We start from the raw sequence: 9,656 nt of genomic DNA, 5'->3' as shown, positions 1-9,656 counted from the left end.
AAGACAAGTCAAATGCAAATGAAAGAAAAATAATGAAATTATGTAAGACGTGGCCACGTGTTTAGCGATAATTACGGAGAGAAGCTTATGCCGGTGGCAAAGGTGGTGGGCACGACCGCTTTTCGCTGCCGGCTTCCTGCGGGGCTGCGACCTCCTCAAATCTTTGAATTTGCGGCGTAAATCCCGTGAGCTTTTTAAATAAATAAATAAAGCTCTAATTAAATTATAACGTAATAAAAAAGCAAAAGAAAAAGAAAAAGAAAAATGATGGGTTAAAGAACAACCAAAATGATCATAATGGTAATGTTTTCCCACAACAAAAGCAGTTCAAAATTTATTTAGTTTTATAGGAAAAATCAGTTGAAATTAAATGTGAATAATCAACTGCATGGAAATGGCATGTGGGGATTTATTTATGAGTAATATTTATATTATTTTTTCAATATTAGAAACAGTTTCTAAATTCTTTACCAAACGAGCCCTAAATTTTAAGAAAATGTTTATGCTAATGCTGTACATTAAACAATGTTCTTAGGGGCAATAATTAATTAATTAAATCAAGGATGGCTTACCTTGCAAGCAAATCTTTGCGGTGGTCTAAAGCTCTCCATCTTTAATTTATGTTTATGTTTCGAATAGTGCTTAACAATGGATTCCAGCTACACAATAATAATATTAATCATATTAAATGTTGAGAGTCACATCGGGCAAATTTTTTTTAGTACAAGCAATTGGGAAAGGAGGGTTTACATAAATATTCATTAGGTGTTTGAGAGTTTCGAATCTCTGCCTGCCTCACATGGATAGAGGTAAAAAAATTCAATCAAATGAGATATACCTCATTGACCACATCATGCAATTTTAAGATCATAGAAAATGTAAAGAATTTTACTATATATGCCAAAGATATTACTGGAACTAATTAAATTGATTCGTTAAGTTTCAACACGTAGATAATATATTCTGATAGGGTGCAACCATAAATGTTTTCACGGGTGGGTTAGCTAAAGCTATTAGCTTAAAATTTAATTATCAATTTTTTTGGTACTTGCAGTTCTCTACTCTTTCTAAAAATAAAAGTATACATTAAATCATATAAACCACACTAATTTGCCAACGAGGTCTAGTCCAGTGGATAATGGTCTTGACTTCCAAACCATTGATCTTAGGTTTGAATCTCCATGGCACCTTGGTAGTGTGTGTGTGTGTGTGTGTGTGTGAGAGAGAGAGAGAGAGAGAGAGAGAGAGAGAGAGAAACTCCCATCCCCCTTGTAGTTTAGATTATTGCTTGTATTTTTTTGGTTAAAAAAAAATACACACTAGTTCATAGTTCAATTAACTAATTTCCGATAAGTTTTTTTCCTTCTTATATAAGCGATATTGGATGAGGGGGAAATCGAACTTAGGATCTTGAGTGCAAAGCTAAATATTAATTTCCAATAAGCTTTAACTTCCAACGAAAAAAAAAAACTTTAACTTAAAACAAATACATATTAAACGCAACCAAAAAACACATATTGTCAAAATGAAAATATGTTCAACAACATAATTGAAAGTGTATCTATTTTAATATGTATGTTTATTGATGCTTTGCAACTAAATTCATAAAACTTTGGTTTTATTTATTTATAACTTAATAGGTTAGTACATATTGGGCTATATATAAAACAAATTAATTATATATATGTTTGATTTTTTATACCCAAAATCTCCCTCGGCTATAGCCCAGTATAGCCATGGGAGTAGTTCCGCCTATGGATATTATCCTTAAAGAGTAATGCTATTTAGACACACAACATTGACTATCTTAGCTGATCATCTTACGTGGCAGCCGATGTGTCATACCATGTCAATTATAAATGTTACCATGTGTATTATATTTTTATTTTATTATCTTTTCAATAATTATTTTTAAAAAAAATTAAAATAAAAAACTCTAGCGTCCAAGTGCCTCACATTTGTTCTCAACTCTTTCTCGCGTCTCCAGCATCTCTAATACTTCATTCCTCCATTGTTGATACACTATGATAGGAGTACTACTAGAACATGGCTGAGACTTGGAGTCCCCTCAATTACCCAGATATATAACTGATGCTTTTAGCCACAGAAAGACACATTGAAATTGTAGTGATGAGGAACTTAAACCTGAAGAAAACACAGAGAGAGAGAGAGAGAGAGAGAGAGAGAGAGAGAGATAATTGGTTATAAAGGGGCACCGTCCGATTTTCTTAAATCATATTCTTCCCTCCCATTTTCTTCATCCATATCCAGGTCAACTTTCCCAATAACATAAACACACTATAAATATAAATAATTCATTCATTCAGCCTAGCTAGATGATCTTCACAACTAAACCAATTATTAATTGTTAGTGCTATTATTTTGAAGGAAGGGAGTACTGGAGGTTCTGAAGATGCGAGGAAGAGTTGAGAACAGACGTGAGGCCACTTGCAAAGACATTATGGTATATATATTTTAAAGATTTTTGAAAAGAGAATAAATTCAAAATAGAATACACATGGCAACATTTATTAATTGACATGACATGACACATCAGTTGCCACATAATGTGGTTAGTTAAGATAGTCAATAAACTCAATATTGTGTGTCTAAATAGCATTATTTAATATAAAACCAATTGGAAGTGTATGGAGAGGCTCAAGTGCATGTATGCACTAGTATAAAGTAATATTAATTTTACCATATTTATGTTACATCATTATCACTAATTAGTGTCAGCAAATTGCATTGCTTAGACATGAGAAATTTAAAAAAGGTTAATCTGTCGGTGGGCAGAAGAAAAGATGGCACAAATTATTCAATGCATTTACATTATTTAGTTCCCTGATCAACTAACAATCGCGATTGACTGATTGACAATGTTGAAAATCCAAGGTATTATAGTTGAAGATTTTAGGGTAAGTTCCAAAATGCAAACAGTAAAAGTTTGTTTCCGACATCTAATATAGAATTGTATGTAACAATTTTTTGTTTGGACGTAAAAAAAAGTTTCGAGCTCGAATCTTCTTCTTTCATTAAATGCAATGAAGAAGAAAGTACTACAAATAAAAATTTGACAACATAAAACACTAAACCATACAAGTGAGGATCATAGTGAGGACCACATTTTGTGAAATATGAACTTGATCCATCATCCAAACAGAACCTTGAATGATTAAACAATATATCCACAGAAGAAATGTTTGAAGCTTGTATCTATTAGACCAATCATTATTCTTCCACAAACACACGACAAAAGGTGGGTTCCATGTATCTTATTCCGACCCATCTTTACTTTTTCTAACTTTAAATACAATTTTTTATTTGCCGAAAATATGCATAATTTTCTAATGTTTGTGGGGTTAACATTTACAATGATTCTGTAATTTCGTGAGCCTGGCGGTGCAAAGGCAGCTTTTGATTGAGTCACAAAGCAGAGACAAAGATAAATGGTATCTTATTCCTTACTCTCTCTCTTTTTCTTTTTCTTTTTTATAATTTATTTATTATTATTATAGAGAGGGAAGCAACTTGGGTTGATAGAGTCGAAAAGATTAAGGCCCCTCTCTCACGTTCACCATGCCCACTTGCCTCATCAAGTATAGTGGAATAGGAGAGAAATTTTTTTACCTTTTCCTCACCCAAAAATCAAAGTCATTAGTGTTAACTTGATATACGTCGAATTTAATGACTGTCAAAAATACCCTAAATATCTTGTTTGAGCGCTCAGGGTTGGACCGGTTCAAAATGCCCCGCTCGAAATACCATTTTGTTAATCAACAAAGCAATAAACTTTCGTTCATAAAATTTTTGTGAATTTCTTTTAACAACTTAAACTATAGGTTTCCAATGGATAAAAATAGTTGGAAATTTTTTTTTTTTGGGTCATAAAAAAAAAAGTTGGAATTTGTTAAAGTAGTAGAGTTCAGAGAGAATAATTCCACATTGTATTTTTCTGACAAGGCTGCTACCCTTTCTTGCTTAAGGCGCAGTAGTTTATACAGACAAGATAAAAGTAAAAAAGGACCAAGAGATAAATATATTCTTTTCTTTTGAAAACTCCAACAAGGACCAAAACCACAAGTCTTATTTTCTCAATAATCTAAAGTGACAAGTCTCATCCAGATAACATCATGTTTTGTTGTGAAACCAGACTGCCAACCAGCAGAGGTTGCATTATGCATGGCTGTCAAACAAGGACATCTACATATATAATAATGATTTGATTATATCATTTTTGGTCTTTTCTTGGGTTTGCTCATGGAACCTGCCATGCAAGTATTATGCAATACTTCACCTGCCTTTTTGTTGTTCTTATTCCATAATATCTTATGGTTCAGTCAATTTGACTAAACCTGGATTATGAAGATATTTATTAACCTAAACCAAATTTCCTATGATTTAATTGATTCCCAGAAAGTGTTACTTCAACTTTTTGAAAAGTTTATCTGTTTCTCTAAGATCACATACATCATATCCTCAATGAGTTTGAGACCTGTCAATCCTCAACCCCCTACCTCTCAGGGAATAATACATTATACATACATGGACCATATTGCTTGCAATTATTCCCAATCCTAAAATTCATCATGTAAGTATGGATAACGTTATCATACGAAGGACTTATAGCTTTAGTAGTAAAAAATTTACTGATACATTCACGACAAAAGTCCGACTTTTACCTTCGCCTATGTCCTCTACCCTACCTCCTCTCTCCAAACATACATTCAAATCAGCACTAAATTTTTTAGCATGCTTAATAAGGTAAAATATCTAAATAACAAATATGAAAAAACCCAGTTCAAATAGAAAAGTGATCTATATTGTTGAATATTGATCAGTTTCAACAACATACAACGTTCACATTATTGCCATGATCATCTTAATGAGAACACCAATCTACAACTAAATGCCATCAGCGCCACAAGAGTCGGACAGCTACATGCACCACCACCCCTTTATCACCACCATCACTAACTAGACCTCTGTCATTAGGACCAGCACAAGAAACGGATAGCTATGCCACCACTGTCATTAGGACCAGCACACAACAACATTGGTAGCTGCTGTCACAATTGCCTAGTGCTACCGCCACTATTAAATAGTAATACTACTGCCGTCGTTGTCGCCGGTCCTCTTCATATCGTCATTGCAACTATGCTCGTAGACAAGGAAACTATGTATCCGGTAGCCTTTTGTGTTTTGTCAATCGATCGAATAAATTTATTAAAGCCGAATTGTAATGTTTACATCAGCAGCAAGAGTGTCAAACAACCACACTCAGGCCAAAGTTGATCCCAATAAAACTTCCCACCCTCACGAGATACATGCGCTGCTACCATATGAGCAGCTGCATTGCACCTACGATTCACAAAAGTAAAAGATACCTGACCCACATTAGAGGCCAGTAACTTAATATCATGAATAATGCCACCATTTTTTGCACCATTATTATCTCCGACAGTAGCTATTTTACGTTCTGTAGCATGCATTTGAAGATTTTAACAAAATACAAATACTAAAATTACTTTTTCAGCTCTTAGAAATTTAGCAATCATAAGTCACCATTCAATGTTTAATTTTCACTTTTGTCAAGCAAACTCTAAGACTTAGGTCATAAGGGACCTTTTGACATACTTTGACAAACATTAGGTGCTTACATATCCACTTGTTTCGGCATAGAAATCCTGTTGTTATCCACCTAAGAGCAACTCCACCCATTGTCCTTAGCCATGGCAATGGGGGAGTTAGGGCAGCCACAATTACTATTCATTTTTTTATTTTTTTCACAAATTTTTTTACCTCAATAATTAATTTGGATAATATTTTCGGATAAGATTTTCGAGTTCCTACATGTCAATACTATTCATATCTCATAATCGGATAAAATTTTCAATTTCAAATTTCAGATAAATTTTAAAAAAAATTGGCTAATACTTATAGAAAAAAATTCATTAATTTTTGGGTATTTTTAAAAAAAATTTCCGAATTTTTTTCATTATTTTAATGTAAAAAAATTAGGTGCCATTGGATTGGAGGAAAAAATCCGATCGGAGAGCTCAGACGACGCCATATTGCAACAGAAAAAAAAAAAAAAGAGAAAGAAAGAAAGAGAGTGGGCTAACGCCAGCCTGGAGTTAGCAATGACATTAGCCCAGCCCTCGGACTTGAGCAAGGGCTGAACTGGCCTGAGGGCCAGCCCGATTTTGTGGGTCCCACTCCCAACCCAGGCTTGGGCTCCTCGCTGGAACTGGGTTTTTTTTTTTCTCTCCCCAGCCTCTGGCTGGGCTTGCCGCTGGAGTTGCTCTAAGGCACTTCAGAACAATTGCTCCTCAATTCTACAGGGCCCAAAGTTATTGGACCAGCAACTGGCTTATGTTTTTTCTCATAAGCCCATTTCATTTGGAGATATAATATTCTGTTTCAGAATTCAGAATTTCTTTTCCTAAAATTTCCTCCATCTCAACATTTGCAGACAAGTTTACCTACATTTAAAGCTGGCCCTATATTTTATTTACATGACACCAATCACCAAGCTAGCATACAAAATAAAATGAATTAATGTTTGTCCTTCAAATCCATATATCATGGTGAACATGAATGCTCTTAAAGAAAATAACAGATGTTCTCTTTTATGATAGTACTAGATTTCAGACACAACCACACATAACAACAAAGTTCAATCACAGTAGTGAGTAGACCATGGACCACCTTAAATAGCAGATGCATAAGTACTTAATTCAATAAAAACCTTTGCCAAAGAACTATTGAGTGACAAGGTTGGAAGAACCTATTATAGGGGCCAATACAATTTGGGCCTCCGCCACCCGGAGCAAGCCAGTTGCCAATTTGCTTGTCATATCCTCCACAGACACCTTCACTACATCCCTCCTCATGCCAATATCCGCAGCGTACCTGCTAGCGCAGTACATTGTAATGGCTGTTGCCGCCATCCCATAAACATTGGTGGTAACAAGACGCAATGGTGTGGATAAAACGGCTGCAAGAGGTCCCCCTATTATAGAAACTGTTTGTCCGCTTTGGCCAATTATTCCTTGATCCAGAACAAGAAGCCCCGTTTTGCAGTAAATTTTGCAGCAAAGTCTTCACAATTTTTGTTGAATATGTTATAACAACCAAAGCCATTGTCGAGCAAGTATTTTGCTCGATGGACGACGACATCATCTGGATCCGAGACTGCAAGAGTGCAGGTTCCCCCACGTGCTTTTGCAATAAAGAGAGCAGGGTTGACAGCATATTCAAAACGATACAAGACACCCCCTGCAAGAAAGCAGTTCAGGCACGAGGAGAGAACCCCACTTCCCTCTTCCCGTGGAGTGCAAACTTGGCAGGGCTGTTGAGGTCGGGCTGGCCCTGAGCTAACCAAGAGTGCATCCAGCATTGTCCCTGTTCCTACTTCTTGCCCACGCCTGGTGAAATGAACGACTGTGTCATCCCCTACATAGATGCCTGTTTTTGCACAAATAGGATATTTATCAACAAAAAGATATAAAGAACTCCTAATTAAGCAAACTGTTCATGTTATAACTGAGTTGTATCAGAAAATTAGAGGCAATGGACAATTCCTGAACTCCAAATGAGTTTTGCCTACCCTTGATAAAGAAAATGGGCCCTCTTTAAAAATGAATCTTTACTTGTAAACACACACAGACACCCCCTTGCACAAAACGATCCAAGACAATTCTTACACACCCAAATTCTGAATGAATAACCTACTGCATCAGCCATCAGGCATTGCCCCTACTCTTCAATCTATTAAGCAAATCACTTAAAAAGATCTGACATAGCTCAAATTAAAAGAGGCAGGTAGTTGCTTGGGAAATTAAAATATTGTCACATTATCAAATCATTTATCTTTTCCAAAAATCTTTATTAGAAAGATTATGGGGCTCAAAGTTCCCATCTTTCCCGTGCTGAGCTACCCCAAAACTTGAAACTGGGACTTGGGTTACCAACTACATCTGCCATTGCAGCATATGATCATTACCTATACCTCATCTACCTCCTCTAGATATATATTGCCTTTTAATTACACAAAAGCCTTAGATTCCACAATCATTGCATATGAAGTTGAAACAAACTAATCGCTCTAACATGCAAACCAAATAATTTATATGCTTAAAAAAAAAAGAGGAAGGAAACTTGACACATTTAATCAATGAAGAAAAATGGGGTAGGTAAGGAAAAGAGAGATAACCATGATGCGCATAGATATAGGCAGTCCTCCAAGAGTAGATGTGATCCCCAGGCTTCAGGCACCCCTTATCCACTCTGCATCAAATTATTTCACAACACAAAAGCATTTCACTTCCATTTGCTATGAATTCTCAGCACCCAAAACAGAAATTGCAATCTTTACTTTAAAAAATATAAAAAATATAAAAAAAGATGTAACATACCTGTTGGAGAGCAGACCCATCTCTCTCTTTTCCCTTCTATTTTCTCAGAAAAGCAAGAAATTTCCTGGGGAATTTGATTCTTCAAATCGATTGGGAGTTACAGGAGAAAAGGAAGAAGGGATAAAAAGCGACACGAGTACGTTCCTTTTCGAAACGAGCAACTCGAATACTTACTCGTTAAGGTTCGAGAACGGGGACAGGTGTGGCGCGTTTTCCACGTGTCCGACACGGTTTGATGGCGCATGCAGCCTCTGCAGCACAATCTTCGGAACAATGCCGACAGAGGCCCAGGTAGGCTTTCATTTCCAGCCCAAGCTTTTTTGGTCAATTCCAGCCCAAGTTCATGTTGGGTTATTTTTTGGTGGGACTCTGTTAGGTCATTGGTTTGGGCCAATGGATCTAAACCCCTCAACAGCTTTTGGAAATACTCGAAAGTGTGCAAGCCCTATGTTGGAGCACACATTTTCTGACCGGCACACATTAGTATATGTAGGTTAGGTCAATTGGCTAAGGTATTGTGTCTGCTTTTTGTATTCAAGTTTGATCAACTTCTTCATACATTAGAGTAGTTAAAATATTACTTTGTCAACAATATATATATATATATATATATTTGTAGAGCCCACTTCGTATTGTATTTCACTAATCCAAACCATCTATTTTGTAAATACTCATTCAAATATCATTTCTACACAAAATCACTTGAATTCGATATCATTTAACCACTCAATTGAATTATTAAAATTTTAGTACTCTCTTGAAGCACCGTGTTCATTGATTTTGTATGATACAATTAGATATCGAAACGGTTTCCAATTTGTCTAATTTTTTGCAAGGATAATCTATGAATGTATACTTAAAAAAATAGATGGTTTGAATCATTTATTTTTATTTTTATTTTGTATGGGAACTTATAGGGTGTCCCTCAAATAATTATTTGAGGAATCCCTCGTGTTAACAAACTTCAAGAGTGGGGCAATATTGTGGTGTTGGCTAAGGACATTCTAACCGTCAAGTTAACAATCTTAGTAAAATTGAACTAAAAGGATAGATTTAGAGCTCTAAGACCTCATTTGGTGGCTCCGCTTGGACTGGATTGGAGTTCAGATCAGGCTAGTTCTTATGAGTCCCAAATCTCTAAATAGGACTAGACACAGTATATTGAACTACTGTCCAATTAAATAATTGAAGTCCCAACATTTATAAGTTTACAAAACAATAATGAACCCTCTTGTC

The 9,656-nt window shown here is 35.6% G+C and overlaps 1 pseudogene across 1 annotated transcript; it reads right to left on the bottom strand.

Annotated features, from left to right (window-relative positions):
- Window positions 1-6,537: 6,537 nt before the first annotated feature.
- LOC117634438 lies at window positions 6,538-8,592 on the bottom strand (annotated as a pseudogene). The gene is made up of 3 exons (XR_004586777.1): window positions 8,421-8,592; window positions 8,219-8,292; window positions 6,538-7,470 (listed from the first exon to the last, which is right to left on the bottom strand). The product of XR_004586777.1 is annotated as an uncharacterized LOC117634438 (transcript).
- Between the last annotated feature and the right edge of the window lie 1,064 nt (window positions 8,593-9,656).

This window comes from Prunus dulcis, chromosome 7 (assembly GCF_902201215.1).
Source record: "Prunus dulcis chromosome 7, ALMONDv2, whole genome shotgun sequence".
NCBI classification, from domain to species: Eukaryota; Viridiplantae; Streptophyta; class Magnoliopsida; order Rosales; family Rosaceae; genus Prunus; species Prunus dulcis.
The sequence above is the reverse complement of the archived record's forward strand: the minus strand, read 5'-3'. Positions and strand labels throughout refer to the sequence as shown.